The 15,992-nt window shown below is 40.9% G+C and overlaps 1 protein-coding gene across 3 annotated transcripts in view; it reads left to right on the top strand.

The window, feature by feature from the left end:
- The window catches only part of GLYCTK (glycerate kinase), a 102,056-nt gene that overhangs the window by 48,208 nt on the left and 37,856 nt on the right, over window positions 1-15,992 (top strand). Inside the window, exon 1 of one of the 3 annotated variants that reach the window (XM_069206598.1) lies at window positions 3,902-4,112. The exons of the other annotated variants lie outside the window; for them this stretch is intronic. The gene's annotated coding sequence lies outside the window, so the exon portion shown is untranslated. Of the gene's footprint in view, window positions 1-3,901; window positions 4,113-15,992 lie in introns of those variants that run through there. 3 annotated transcript variants of the gene reach the window in all.

Genomic DNA, 15,992 nt, shown 5'->3' with positions numbered 1-15,992 from the left:
ATCCACCCAATTCCAGTCTGCCCCACTCCAACACACCCTCCAATACACCCCAATCCAACACACTTCAAAATAATCAACCCCACTCCAGTCCAATCCCTCCCACTGCAGCCGACCACACTCCAGTCCACCTCACCCCATTTAATTCCACGCCAATCCACCTGGCCCACTCAAATCCACCCCACTCACTCCAATCCAATCCCAATCCACCTCACCCCATCCCAGTTCAGTCAAACCCACTCCAATCTATCCAGCCCACCCCACTCCAGTCCAGTCTACTCCCCTCCAATCCAGTGAATCCAATCCACCCCACTCCATTCCAATCCACTCTAGTCCAATCTAATCCACCCCACTCCATCCCACTCCAGTTCAATCCACCCCAGCTCTGTCACTCTAATCCAAACCACCCACCCCAATCCAATCTAATTCACCCCAATCCAATCAACCTCAACCCATTTCAACCCACTCTAATCCACCACACAGCAATCCACCTCTTTCTATCTCAATCCAATCCATGTCGCGCCGCCACGTGCGGCACGAGCCGAACATTCGGCTCGGGCCGCGGCACGCGGTCTGAAGACGTGCCGCGTCCTCAGCCTGCTGTGCACATTACGAGGCCCCAAATTGGGCATGGGGCCTCGTTCTTTCCTTGCGCGACGCGCTTCCAGGCAGGTCTGACCTCCCCCACTCACCTGTTCTTCTTCTCTTCTTCTTTTCCTGTCTTTTCATTGTGCCTTCCTTTATGTTTTTTCCTTTTTCCCATATTATCCCTCTCTTCCCAGCATGCCTTTGTTCCCTACTCTCTATGGCTCCTAGTCCATTATGTTCTATGTGTTTTTCCCTATCTAAGATGGTGCCCTTGTACTTCCTGTTGGCCGCTTCCTGTTTGATGGTATTTAAGGGCTGTGATTCTTTCTCTCCTTGCGCTGCAACACTTTCTGTTTGGATGGTGTCTTCGCTCCTGCTTCTCGTATTCGATACTGGCTAACGTCTGTTCCAGTGTTTTTTCCTGTACTTTTGTTCTTGTATTTACCTATTCATTTGCTCCATTTTCAGAAACCTTTCCTTTTTGGAGCTTTTTTCCCCTTTCAGGTTTTTTTTCCCTCTGGCACTACTTCTGAAGGACACGGCCTGCTCTTGGCGTTTCCATTGCCTGCAGCACTGTGGCTACCAGAAAGAGTCGCCCCCACCTGGGCCAAGGCCGAACATTGAGGAACAAGATCCTCGCCACTTGTTCTGCAGACTCCAGGTTAAAGCAGCGCGCAAGTCGTGACAATCCACCCCACTCTACTCCAGCCCTTCCCACTTCCTCAAACCACTCCAACCCACTCCACCATGTTCCAACCCACTTCACTCTATGACACTCTCTGCCACGGAACCCTCCTCCCCTCTACTCTACGACACTCTACTCCCCCTACTCCACTCTGACACTCCAACAAGTTCATACAAATAGCTCTTGTATAGGCGAGACCTATTGGCTTTGCCAATGCTTCTGTTTTTTTTCTCCCTAGCGGGATGGAAGCAGCAGAAAGAAGCAGGCATATACCTGTGCGAGCTGCCTTATTTTTTCCCTCAGCCAGGCAATAGAGAATGTTGGGACCTAAAGAGTGCTGATACCGTGTATCAACGTGGATGAGCCAGGATGGGAGCTGGAATCAAGTCAGAAAATTTGGGGGACCACAAACGTGATCATGGCTCACACCTGCACCATCTTGGAGCGTCCCCCTGTCACCTGGAAACAGCAGCGGAGCATGGCGGGAGCTCCCTCGCTGCGCCATTCATTAGACATCAGTGTGCAAATCGCACCCAGTTCTAACAAATTCATTTATATTCATGCCTTTCAAGGAATCCCAACTTGCAAATTGTTATTTGTCGCAATTTACACTTTCTTAAATGGACTCTTTGTACATGAGGACCTATATCTCAAACTGGAATTTCAAAGGAAGCATTCTGACTTCTGATTTTAAATTTCTAAATACAATGATGTTTTTAAACTGAAATATGGGATATCTTATTAGCATATGATTTCTGGATACTCCTCACAGAATTACAAATTTGAATATAAAAATCCATAATTAAACATAGTTTTCCAAAATTAAAAATTCTGAATTTTAAAAATCGGTTCTATGTCGGGAATAAGGACGTGTCTGAAATGGCCAATATATACCCCAATCTGATTTTACGTATTGGAATTCTCTCCTGTCAGGAAGCAACAATTACAAGTGCCCCTTTTGCCAGTGTTAGCGCGTCAGTCCATATTAGGTCATTTATTATTAATTTAAAAGGGGACGCGTTATAGGTCGATGGACATTTTGACTACGCTTAGGGTGATTCCACCATAAGTCCCTACTCAATGCAAATATAACAGTATAATCTCAATTTAGCTAGAGCATTGGCTATCAAACATTCAAGAATCACAGTGCAAATCAACAGAACTGCACAATGGAAATTGCATACATTTGGGTTCAGTAAACTAACAACATAAATTCTTTTAGTAATAATTTTAGCATCTCCAGCTTCTCCTTATCTATCCCTCAGATTAGAACAGCATGTTTGGATTTCATGCAAAACAGTTTCAGTCAAAAATTAAGTTGGAAAATCATCTAACTATGTCTCTAACAAATAGCGGTTGGTACATAAAACAAATAATAAATCTATAATTAAGTCAATAGCATTTTGTTATACATCTCCTCAATATGGATCGGCAAGCTGCAATTCTCTTTTTCAGTTGGACATCCGTCTGGTCTTCTTCAGCAAAGGACAGTGAAAGGGAATGGCTCAGACACAGGGGTCTCTAAGCAAATCTGAACCACTTAAGAAGCAATCTCTAAGAGACAGCATCAGTCGTTTAGCCATCAAGCTTCAAGTTAAAGTTAAGAAAAAGTAGTTGGGAACTGCTCAGCTCCCAAAACAGAACCTCTGCGGAGGAATTCAAAGTAGGAAAAGTGGTGCTACTCCTCTGTGCAGTCAGGCTAAGTTAAAATCTCCTAAAGAACTTACCACATTACAATTGGTCAGAAAACCGTACGTTTACAGTCAATCCAATTGGAATTAAACCCCAAATCTATTTAAGCTGTCTTTCACACTTCGATGATTGGCTTATCTTCTGCTGTTTCCATCCTCAGGCTCGTCAGGTAACATTCTTGTATCCCTTCGTCCTCCCGTCAGTGCATCCATTGTTGGATCCTGGGAGCATCACTGTCTCACTCATCAAACTCTTAATGTAGCAAATGCTCATACAGAACATTCTAGCAACTAATTCTCATGAGAAAGTTAAAGGAATTTGCTAAGTGTTTGGTCTACACAGTATGAACAATAAATGTATTAAATCTTCTGGACATAAATTCCTACGATTTTATTCAGACATTGCAGTTTAATGTGAGGCTGTGCAAACTAGGCCCAAATCTCGCTAACTTAAGGTCTACAGTTAATAAGCAAGTGCATAATGTCAAATAAATAATATAACATATTACTATAATTTCTCTACACATATGCTTTGAATAATAATTAATATGCATCCTCTAGAGCATTACGCATTCATGGTGGCCACTCAAGTGGGTACATTTTCCAAGTTGCACATCATTTTCTCTATTTATCTAATTTCTTTGCAAATTCTTAACTCATAACATATAAAATTCATTATTAATAAATTCAGCATTCACAATAGTATAGGGCTTTCTGGGGATAATGACAGAATCTAAAAATGTGCTAAACGTGGTTTCCCGTGCTGTGACAGAAACAGCCTTCAGCACAGCGCATTTTAATGCAGCGCACTGCTTCAAATTAATCATTAACCTGCTTCTGCGTTACACCGCCCTTTGGACCCCTGTACCTGGAAGAAAGGACAGCAGCTAACGAAAAAAAAACACACGTCAAATAAATGGAATGGCGAAAGACACATACGGCCACTTTCACGCAGAGACATAAACCCTGTCTAAAGCCATCTCTTTGATGTGTTCTTATTTTGAGAGCCGCTTTTCGCTGACAGGGGAATTAGGCACACATTCGGTTCGTCGCACGTCCTTATTCCAGTTTGTCTGCAAACGCACGCACCTGCTTTCTGTTCTCGTTCTTTAGCGCCAACAGCCTTTCTGCTTTCTCTGAAGAAGTCTCAGGTGAGAATAAAACGTGTTTTGGGACATTGAATTACATACGGTAGCCTTTAAGACGGAATCCCTGCTAGCATTCAGTTAGTTAGTGGACTTTGCGAAAATGTCTAACAGGTTGGTGGGTGCTCTCTGCTGGGAGGTTGCCATCTCTTAGTCTTATGTTCCCAGTCCCAGTGATTTATTTGTGCTTTAGCTGCAGGTGGTGGGCACCAGCACTCATATTTTTTCTTTGGATTATTAGACTTTGATTCAGTGCGAACGAAAAAAAGACAGAGAATGGAGAAAGATAGAGAAAGCGAAAGATAGGAAAACAATGACAAAGGGCGAAAACGTGGATTAAAAGATCATATATGAATGAAAGAAACAGACAGAGTTTAGGGTAGTAGAAGAAAGAGGCATACAGTGGAACTAAAACCATGCAGTTTTATTTAGCAAGTGTGTAATATGGCAGCAGGCTCCTAAGAACTTTGAGCCCAAGCTTTTGTTTGTTTATTTTTTGACAAACCAAGCACATGCTACACCCCTGTCCAAGAAAGCTAAACTGATAAACAGAAAAGGGTGTGAAAGAGCCCCATGTCTAATTTGTAGCGATGAAACTTATTATCAAACTGAATTTTCTTTGTGATATTTTGAAAAGTCGTATTATACTTTTCATTTAGATGTTGGACCATCCGAATAAAATGTTCACTTTTCTGAGCCCTAATTACGAGTTGGACATTACTGATGCCATTTTAAAAGTGTGTGTGATTTTACTGTTATAGTTAAATCCAATGGAATGGGGGATTACAACGTGGGACCAATTTCACTGGTTGTAAAACCATGGGGTTTTATCACATACGAGGGAAAATGTATGCACAGGACTGTGGGTGCGGTGGGAGTTAATCGGATTGCGAGGGAGTGGTGGAGGAAAATAAACTTTTGTCTGGCATGGGAGCATTGTACACTTTCTCCAGTTAGTAAATAAAATGAGGCTTGGCTGCTGCTACAGCCAAAGCCTCATGCAGATTTTCAGTCTTGAAACATTTGGTCAGGTTTTCCCACTACCGGTAAAAGTGCAGGAAAACATAACAAATTATCAGGGGGAGCAAAATTAACACATTAAATCAGGGCCTTTCCTCTCTTGGTGATGGCAACCTACCTGGAGAACACTAGACAAACTGTACTTAAAAATGAAATTTTTTATGAATATGGTGTATGAACTCTTACTAAGTAAAATCTGAACGTAAAATTATATTATCAGCTCTGCACAAAGTAGCCATAGCTACAAAATAGTCATGTTCGATCCCTTTTCACATCAGAGTAATATGTGTGACTATACACATGTTGAAATTGGGTTTCTGATTGGCAGAAGTATGCACCCGGTCCAAGCACGAACCACAATCCTAGCCAGGGTAAGTCAGATACACATCATAAATTCACCTGTGGTAACCCTCTGTAGCAGGCAGGCTTAACTTAAGAGGCAACGTGTAAAGTATTTGTCAACAGTTAAAACAGCCAAACAGTGAAAACACCACACAAAAATAATCCACACCAGGTCAGAAAAATAGAGCTTCATTTAATGAACAAAGCAAGATGAAAACAACAAAAATCCAATAAGTAGAAGTCAAGATATGAATTTTTAAAGAATATCTGCAAATGCAGTGCTTAGAAACTTAAAGCGCCAAACAGAATAAATCCAAAAGTTCAGGCCGACCATAATGGAGCGTGGGCCAGTTACAGGGACTAACCTTGTTCCGCTGAAGCAGTACCTTGTGTGGAGGGTTGTGTCAACGTTGAAGATCTGATGCGAGGAGCAGAGGAGACAACGAGAAGGCGATGCATTGGTTCTGACCCACGCAGTCGTTGATGCAGTGTCCTCAAGTTGTGCCATCAAACTCTTTACAATGAAGGTGACGTGTCGTCATCAAGCCGGTGAGCTGGCGATGCAAAGGCGATGCATCAGGGGCAAGGGTGATGCACCAGTTGTGGTGTACCAGCCTCGAGGAGGGATGCGGCAGTTCCAATCGGCGCAGTGGTGGTGATGCGTGGATTTCTGTAGAAGACAGTTGCAGAGCCCACTTCCAAGAGCCCTGGACTGGATTTGCACCACTTGGCAGGGTAGGACACACGGTGGGCAGAGTCTGGAAATAATAGCAGAGTTGAATGATGTCTTTGATGTCCCTGAGACTTCAGAACAGGAGGCAAGCCAGCAAGCCCTTGGAGTCACTTTGGTTCTTGGGATGTAGAGATGCAGGTCCAGTTTTTCTCACCCCCAGGCAAGGAGGGCAGCAGGCACAGCAAAGAAGACGTCCAACAGAGTGACAGTCTCTTCTTCCTGGCAGAAGTCCTCAGGTCCAGAAGTGTACTGATTTGGTGGTGTTTGATGTCCAGTACTTACACCCAGCTTACACCCAAGTGTGCCTCTGAAGTGGAGGAGACTTCAGAGAAAGGCTTTGAAGTGCACAATGTCCCTGCTCTTTCTGCCCTGGCTCCAGACTCGCTACAGGGAGGTATGCAGCTCTTTCAAATGGAACTGTCAGCTCTTCTCTCCTATCCAGCTCAGGAAGATCCATCAGTCTGGTGATGGGCCATCAGCAAGTGAATGGCCCATCAGGAACAACGAAGTTCCCTTTGTGTGTGGCTGTCTAGAGGGAATGCACAAAGCCCAGCTGTCATCCACCCCCAGATGTGTATTGGAAACAGGCAGTAGGCACCAAATGGCTAAAGTAAGAAAATACCAACTTTCTAAAAGTGGCATCAGAACTGCAATCTAAAATCCAACTTCACCATAAATTGTGATTTTAAATTGTGAGTTCAGAGTCACCAAACTTGGCAGGCTTATCTCTTCCAGACTGTGAATTACACGTATAAGATGTAACAAGGTAATCCCAATGTTATCCTATTGTAGAGATAGGCTTTGCAGTAATAAAAAACGAATTTGAGAGTTTTTCACTACCATGACATGTAAGACTTAAAAGTACATGTTCTGTCTTTTAAATACATTGTACCCTGCCCTGTGGGTCACATAGGGCCTACCTTAGGGATGACCTGTATGTATAAAAAGGGAAGGTTTAAGCGTGGCAAGAGGCTTAACTTGCCAGGTCGACATGGCAGTTTAAAGCTGCACACACAGGCTCTGCAGTGGCAGACCTGAGACATGGTTAAGGGGATGTTCATGTGGGTGTCACAATCAGTGCTGCAGGCGCTCTAGTAGTTTTTAATTTACAGGCCCTGGGCACATGTAGTGCACTTTACTAGGGAATTAGATGTAAATTAAATATGCCAATTGAGTATGAGCTAATGTTACTGTGTTTTAGGGGAGAGAGCACAACCACTTAAGCACTGGTTAGCAGTAGTAAAGTGCACAGAGTCCTAAAGCTAGCAAAAACAAGGCCAGAAAATGAGGAGGAGGAATGTAAAAAGTTTCAGAGAGGGCCTTTATTCAGCAGACACAGTGTAAGAATATACTTTAACAACCATACTTCTAGTCTTTTAGACATGAGCTAAAATGCTGAGGCACAGACAGGGACCAGAGAGGGGAATTTGCCACCAAGGAGCCTGCCCACTCTAGTCCTCTCACCAGATTAGAACACAGAAGGCAGTCACAATTTATTGAAGATCGAGGATGCGGCGAACAAAGAATGTGGTAAACAAACTGCAATAAGTTACCACAATTGTACATCTAGGACAAAATTACATAGGGGAGTAATGTGACAACTGTGTAAACTAAGCAAAAATAAGTGATCTGGTATTGTATCTGGTATTGTTTGTGGCTTAACAAAATTGATTAAAATGATATATGACTTATTCCTAAAGAACATACTGATGCACGGTTATAGGTACATTTGGGCTTGAAAGACATGTACTTGTTATTAGTTGCTATGAATGTAGCACTATCACAAAAGTAATAAGGAGCTATTTAAAGTAAAAACAGGGCGGATGGGACATCTGCCAGTTTTGTTCCGTTCACTCACTTTAAAGTGTATACTCAAGTATGCACTCTGAATAGGGCGAATGGGCCATCAGTGCAGTATTTTTGTCAAATTTTCTTGAAGCTTTGCACATCCGGGAAGACCAGAAATACTAATAATATATTGCCTTTTTATCAAGATGTTGACCTTTGTGAAGGGGAAGCATGGTAGTTTTTTTCTTACAATTTCTAATGCGGGTAGCTTTCATGTGGCAGTCTGGTGGGGTTGCTGTCTTAAAAAAGGAGTGCCATAGGCCAGTAGCCTGTTTGAATGGGAGGCATGTTTGTTGCCACTTGCATCCTTATCAAAATTCATTTCCCATATCAGCTGCATGGGCCCCAGTCTCTTGGTGTCCAGGTGTGTTTTGTAGGTGTGCTCTAAAACTCTCTATGTTGATCTGCCAGTTCTGGGGCCTACAGTATAATCACTGGTATTAGAAATGTTTTGCTCACTCAGCTGCATGTTGAACATAAAGTATTGTGGACCATCTGGTGGGTGGGGAGTGGGGGTATTACATACAAAATTCTCTGTAAGTGGATCCTCCAGATGTTTTACCAATACTAGAGGTTGCATAATTGTCTCTTAGTTGTATGCATCGTTCAGACACAAGTCTGGATTCTGATGGTTACCTTGTGCTTATGGACCAATAACTTTGGCCATCATTGTGGAATTTCTTCTTCCTCTTTACATGTTCATTATTCAAAACTCATTCCAGGTCCTACCCTAGCCTCAGCCCATAAACTGTGATGTGTCCCAAGGCTGAACTCTGTTTACTTCACATTTCCACTACTACTTGGAATTTCTAGGTGACAGCCGAGCTAGCCTGATATTTTTATTAATGTACCATTGACCCATAATTATAAATGTCATATGCAAGTAATGCCAGTTTGCTGTAGAAATACTGTGACTCTTTTTAGGGCTGAGTGTTTGCTTGCTCACTCAAACTACCCCTTCCAATCCTAAAATGTTCACTTAACTCGTCCACTCTACTATTAATTGTCATGAGCTGGGGCCACATTTTCTTTTGTACAGCAACACTCCATATGAGTATTTACTTTGGCAAATCACTTGATATTACCCTGTGTTCCTTGCCTTACCTCACCACACATATCAAACTAAACATACAAACACTCTGCCTTCCAATTCAAACTCCTTTCAAAAACTCATTTTTTTTTGCCCTCAGTGATGTGATCTCTTCATAGACCACACAACCATCTTATGCAGACTGGACATTGGCAATTCCTTATTCTTTATCACTTTAGTCCATATCTTCTTCTCAGGCTGTTCTCCACTCTTCTATGCTCATTATTGCTGGTCTAAAAAATGCAGGCCAGGTTCTCAACTCCTTGCTGACCCTCAATGTCTGTCTAGTAAGGCATACTTTACCATTAAAAATGCCTGCATTTCTTTCATAGTCGCCAAGCTACAGAACTGTCTTAACCAATATCTAAATTAGGGGTCTACAACGTTTTCTGTAATACAAGCTACTTATGTTCAATGAAAATCATCCAGCGCTACTAATATTAGAGTTGTAATAGTGACCACATCAGTCAAGAGTACATTAGTCGCCACCCTATGGAAGATTACATGCATTGATCACCTGAGTCCATCTGACATGATTGCTAGTATTAATGTTAGAAACGCTTTATCAATTTGGAATGCCTCAGCATCAGTGATATCTAACAGCCATAACTGCAATGCCCATGTCACCAAGGTAAAAATATGAGTAATAAGCCTTCCCAGTGCTAGTTGTTGTACTCTGGTTAGCAACACCATCTAACTATGTGGACATGCAGTCATACTCCATGAATGCTTATGATTGAGCCTGACTATGCCATGTCAGATTCTGTTGCCAGACTGACATTAACTTAGCTGAAGACGTCTTCCATTATCAAAGCTGGACTCAAATTGAAAGTTGCCCTGAAAAAATTTCCATACAGGCCAATCCCCTTCAGGAGGCTTTATGAGTGGAGGGAGGGGAGAGTTCTCCTGCCATGAACTGTTTAAAATTTTTGAATCAAATGAATAATCTCCTACATATGTCTGTCAAAAAGCCTTATATTCTACAGGGAGTTAATAAAATACTCATGAAATATTACAGTACTCCAGGGTCTGGCACATTCATTAGAGAGGAAATTGAATTGCTTAGTAGTGGAAGATTATGCATATACTTCTACCAAATGTACGTGCCTCACCCACAGGTAAACATTTAGAGCTGCATCACTAAAGGATCTCACAGTATGTCCAGCCATAAAACTAGCCCAATGTATGACAGCCTACTCTGCCATTCCCTCGTTTCCCATAAGATTGGTTCCATTAGAACAGAAGCATGTGCATGCCTAGCAACCTAATATAGGCCTTAGGTGGATGTCAAACAATGGTACAGTCAAGCAAAACATCTTGGGGTTCCTTTCGACAGAGGGAGTTTCCTGATGGAGACAAAAAATGATTGGTGAAGTTTAAACAAATATTTAGGAGACCCCCTCAAACACATTTATTTAGGAATTAGGCTTATCTAATCAGAAATATTGTACATAATAACATGGCCATCTGTTAAATCAAGAGACAGCACGTGTCATTCGTGTACAGTTTGACCACATGACCACAAAGTGATTTGGGCAGAATAGCAAAGTTCTAGGTCAAGTGCTGGAGACAGGATTAGATCCAGGCATCAGAATCAGCAACCTATTCATCAGAACAGATAGAATGGAGGAGAAAGCTAATTGATTGGGCCCTAGCTGAGAACGTCCAAATGAGGACTTTAGAAGACTCCACATGAATAGAAGAACTAAAATTATGGGCGGAAATGGTTGACAGATTTACTACTCTAGTCTGTCACTGCCACACGCCTGAGGCAGGACTTAGAGGGACAAAATATTTAATAATAAGATTTGTGAGCAGTGTTACTTATTCCTGTACCGGTAGAGAGAGCATGGAGGGGAGTACACAGTGGATGTGGACCCAGGTACGCATTGGACAAAAGCAGAATTAGAAGGCTGAAGGGTTTGGAATCTTGGAGGAACACAAGGACGTGGATGTCAATTAGAAAAGATGTAATTATGCGCAGCTTTTTCCTATTAATAAAAGTAGTCACCATTTGGTATATATCCAGATCTAGCATAAAGATGATCTGTGTTGTTCCTTGTAAATTTCAACAATTTTGTTTTTAATTAAAGGCACCATTCAGAAAGGTATCTCTTACACTTGTGAATAATTTACAGTTGTAATTTACTCTTAAACCTTTGAGTAGCTTTGCTACTTTTGGCTATAAAAAAAATCCAAGTGTAACGTTATTGAAACGTGTAGACTTGCACGTCCTGGGGAGACAAATTTATGATTATAAGCTCCTATTGCCAAAAAGAAACAGTAGTAAGTGCAACACCATACATGGCCAACCACTGACACAGCAACACCATCCCACAGAAAACAATTAAGACAGATACTTAAAATAACACCCCATATGAAATAATGTAAATTTACATTACATTAATTAAAATAGCTTAAAACATACATAAACATAATGTAATGTTAAAAAAATCTAAATATATAACATTTAGGGGGTTATTCCAACTTTGGAGGAGGTGGTAATCCGTCCCAAATGTGACGGATTTACCACCAGCCGTATTACGAGTTCCATAGGATATAATGGACTCGTAATACGGCTGGTGGTATATCCGTCACTTTACCGTCACTTTTGGGACGGATTACCACTTCCTCCAAAGTTGGAATAACCCCCTTAGTGTTTAATCATATCATGAAAAGTTTTAAAAACCTTTTGTAAACTAATGTAACATTCATTTTTATTAAAATGTAATTAAACTACATTTATTTCTATGCATCACTTTTAATAATTCTTAATGCATATGTTTTATTTTTTACTTTATGTGGCAATTTATTTTTAATTTACACTTTATATAAATAATTTTATTTTAATTTGATATATTTAAATTAATTACATATTTTATTCAACATATAATTATTGATGCTGGAGTATTTGTCTTTGATTTTACATTTAAAATAAATATATAAAATTAACTTACAATAATATCTAACATAAAATATTTTACAAATTTATCATAACATTTAATCAACTGTACAAACCTTCCCTATCCTTTACCGTTGGGAGATCTCCTCCCCAACTGAACCTTCTGATGGTAAAGTAAATGAAAAAGTAAAAAAAAATATTTAACTCAAACAATTTACTTCTGCATTTACAAAATGCAAAAAGTGGAGGTTAGCAACACTAATAGACACCCTAGATAAATTCTAAAACAGTTCAGAAAGACAACCACTACGGAAAGATGCTGCATAGGAGCCAAGCTTCTGCCCTGACTCCTAGAGAGGTTGTCCCCTCCTTCACACGTGATTGCCTTGAAGGGCAGAAATGGGCTCATAGTGCTTACCCAATAGGGTATTAACAGAGGCTTTTATGATTATGTAAAATAATTATGCACACAACTTCTGTTCCAACCTACTGAACAAATTGACAAAATCATAAGATCACGTGCCCTACCAAAACTGACAAAGGAGCAGTGGATGGTCCAGAACTGGCAAAGAGGCTATATGGTGTGATTACTGGCATAATTCATGTAAACCAATTTGGCTTCTTGCCTCCACGGAATCACTGCCAAATTTGAGAGCACCAGAACATGTGTGTCGAAAAATTACCAGTGACTCTATGCATTGAGGAGAGGAAGGAACTCCCCACGCAGTGCCTAGGCAACGTGTAGTTGCACGCCACACTCAGCAGGTTGAGTATCTGCCCTGCCTGGGCTCTCTGGCACCTCCACACTCACAATCACCCAGAGGGTGTTCAATGAGTTGCCTAGAGCACTAGGCATATAGGGCTTTGGGAAGAACGCGGAGTTCAGCACTGGACGAAGGATGTAAACTTGGGCTTCTTGTTTATGTACCAGATGAACATTTGCAGAAAATAAGTGACAGCAAGCCTTTCATGCTGCCCTTTCAAGATGGTGGTGATGCTATTCAAGATTTCCAATCCAAGATGAAGTAAAGCCTTTGTCTGTGATGTTATATCCTGTATGAATCGTATATTAGGAGCCATTTCCAAACATCACTACTCATTATTTCCCTGATATTTTGTTACATTTTGTTACTTCCTTCATTCTTTGCCATTTTCTGCCCCTGATTTTGTTTGCAGCAGTTGAAACTTCTACTGGAATTTACTTCCAGATTTCCTGGCTTGGCTGGTTTCTCCTTCCTGATGTCGGGAGGAGTGTGTTTTCTTGCTAATCACTTCAGTATTCATCTATGTCTTAAATCAAGAGCTAAGAGACTTCAACTGAGTTTTATTTTGACCCTTTGTATTTGTTTTGTTTCTATCTGAGAACTCATCAGATTATCTCAGCATCCAGTCCTTGACAGTGTGGTTGAGGAAGTCTCCCACTGGAATGCCGAATGGGACCTAGCATCCTAAATGATGAAAACATAATTTGTTATTGTTACATGAGACTTTGTTGAGGGCCACAGTTTGTGACCACATGAGCCATGGTCACAAACTTATTAGATAGGTATTTATGTTATATATTGTTAGCCTGAGTCAGGACCAACACAATAATCTTGAACAGGTGGAAAAGAGACTGAAGTGCATTATAACCCTTCCCTTAGCTTTAAAGATGGGACCCCTTTCTTGTCTGCTACATAACGTTTACATGTAGCTAGCCTACTGGTTGAGGACATGTCACATACCATTCCTCTGCATATCAATAAAATGTTGGTATACTGCAGAGAAAATTAGAAAAAGACCCCGGCAACCTTATTTAATTTACTGTTCCAAACACTATGATATAGATAGTACATATGGCTCAGACAGAATAAATATTCTTTACAGCATAATCTTTATTGTCTATTACAAATTATATCTCAACAATGTATCTATAGATATTTAAACATTATCACACTCAACAAATTAAAAAACATATACTACCTTCCACAACATCGTCTTACACATACTCTCATACATACCCCATTCTTTCTCTTCACATGTTTGTTTTGCATACTTATGTATACATCACTTCTAAAGGCCACAGTTTCTACTGAAATGACTTTACAATCAATTTCATATAAATTTGCGTACAGTGATTCAGATCATTGATCTTTTATATGAGTCACGCCATTTGTCGTTGTACATTTTGTCAGCTAGTACTACAGTACTTTTCCGAAATATTGATTATATTTATTATCTTATCTCATTAGTTGCACAGTTTTCAATGTTATGACTTACATTTCAAATTATTGTTAAACTAGTGTTAAAAAAAAACTCCAGAATATTACTTATGTTGAGTATCTTCTTTCATCAATTCCTCGGTGCATATTACAGTCTTCAATATTTGCGACTCCAACTTCTTTATATTACAATCTCTAATACTGTGGCTTCAATCTCATTGCATGTTTCGGCAAACTTGCACCTTTTTCAGGGAAGCCACTCCAAGAATACATCACATAAAATTGGCCTGGGCTGAGTTCCAGAAAGTATATGTGTCCATCTGACAAGATGCCTAAGGTTCTATAGTTCTCTCGATGCCCCAGAGAGGGGAGGAGCAAATACAAAGATGTGGGCACTACAGTAATTCAAACATGCCTCATATATGGGATGTCGAGGACCACAGTTTGAAGGGTAGCCAATGAATACAGGCAGCATAGCAGAAGAATTCTACGTATGGAGACCATCAGAATGTATTAGACACACCTTGCATGTAGAAAATTAAGACACAGCTTTGGAGTTTGTAATACATGGAAAAAAGAAAACAGACATAGAGGAAGAATGACATAGAGAAGAATAAAACGAGAAGACAGACTCCTTTCATGGACGCCGCAGACCATGAGGATGGCAAGAAAGAACATAGAGGGCCAGAGAAGGGAAGCAGCCCAGATGTACCAGGGAGCTCCAGCAGGAGAGACAAAATGTGAAGCTTTAGAGGGCAGAATCAGAGCTGCAAGGTCAGTGAAGTCAAGCAAACACTGTAAGCCGTAGGTCTCTGAGCTGTCTCCTGACCAGAGATGCAGTGAGCTCCTATCATGTTCCTGGTGGGACTTTGCTCACACAGGTGTTTAAACTGGTGTGGATTTGGTGACACCAACTCACCCAGTAAGCCATGAGGACTTCTGGTGGCAGGAGCGAAGAAGCAATAATGAAGCACAATCGTGCCAATTAAGAGGGGGAGGGGTAAGAGGACAGACCCAAAACCATAATTTTGTTTGATGAACTCTTTTTATTAGTTTTGAATTTTTCCACATCTTATGCAAGTCCTACAGTGTTCTCTACATATCATGTTAGTTACAGTAAGGTGCAAAAGGCAACAAGGGGGACCAATACAATTTAAAATATTTTTACCTGCTTGCTCATTAATTTACAGCCTGTAAATAGTCCACCATCTTCACCAGATTTTGGTGTTTTTTTTGTATGACAACCTTTGCCTCAATATACTTTTTTCCAGCTATGGTATAAAAACCCATCCTTCTGGTCCATTCACTCTTGGAGAGGGATATTTTGGCATGACATTGTTTGACAGTGTCCCTTTTAGTGGTTAACAAGCCCATACCAACAAGAGTTCTAATGTGCTGTGAGCCTCCCCATTTGGCCATGATTCCCAATATCATCATTTTTGGCTCTAACATTATGTTTCACCCAACCGCCTTCTCCATGGTACATGCTGTCACCTGCCTGTATTGGAATATTTTGGCACTCCCAAATCACATGTAGATATATTTCCACTGCCACTTTTCATTGTTGGCAGTAAGGATTGGGGATTCAACAGCATTTTCCGCAAGTGCACTGGGTGGCAGTAAAACTCGTGGAAATATTTTAATTGAAGCGATTGGAGGCGGGAGAATACTGGAAGGGTTTCACTCCCATTTTGGCCTCTATTCACCCATCATCCTCTATTGGGCCTAGATCTTCCTCCCATTTTAGTTT

This window comes from Pleurodeles waltl, chromosome 9, assembly GCF_031143425.1.
Source record: "Pleurodeles waltl isolate 20211129_DDA chromosome 9, aPleWal1.hap1.20221129, whole genome shotgun sequence".
NCBI lineage: Eukaryota > Metazoa > Chordata > Amphibia > Caudata > Salamandridae > Pleurodeles > Pleurodeles waltl.
Note: the sequence above shows the minus strand (reverse complement) of the source record. Positions and strands in the feature narration are given on the sequence as shown.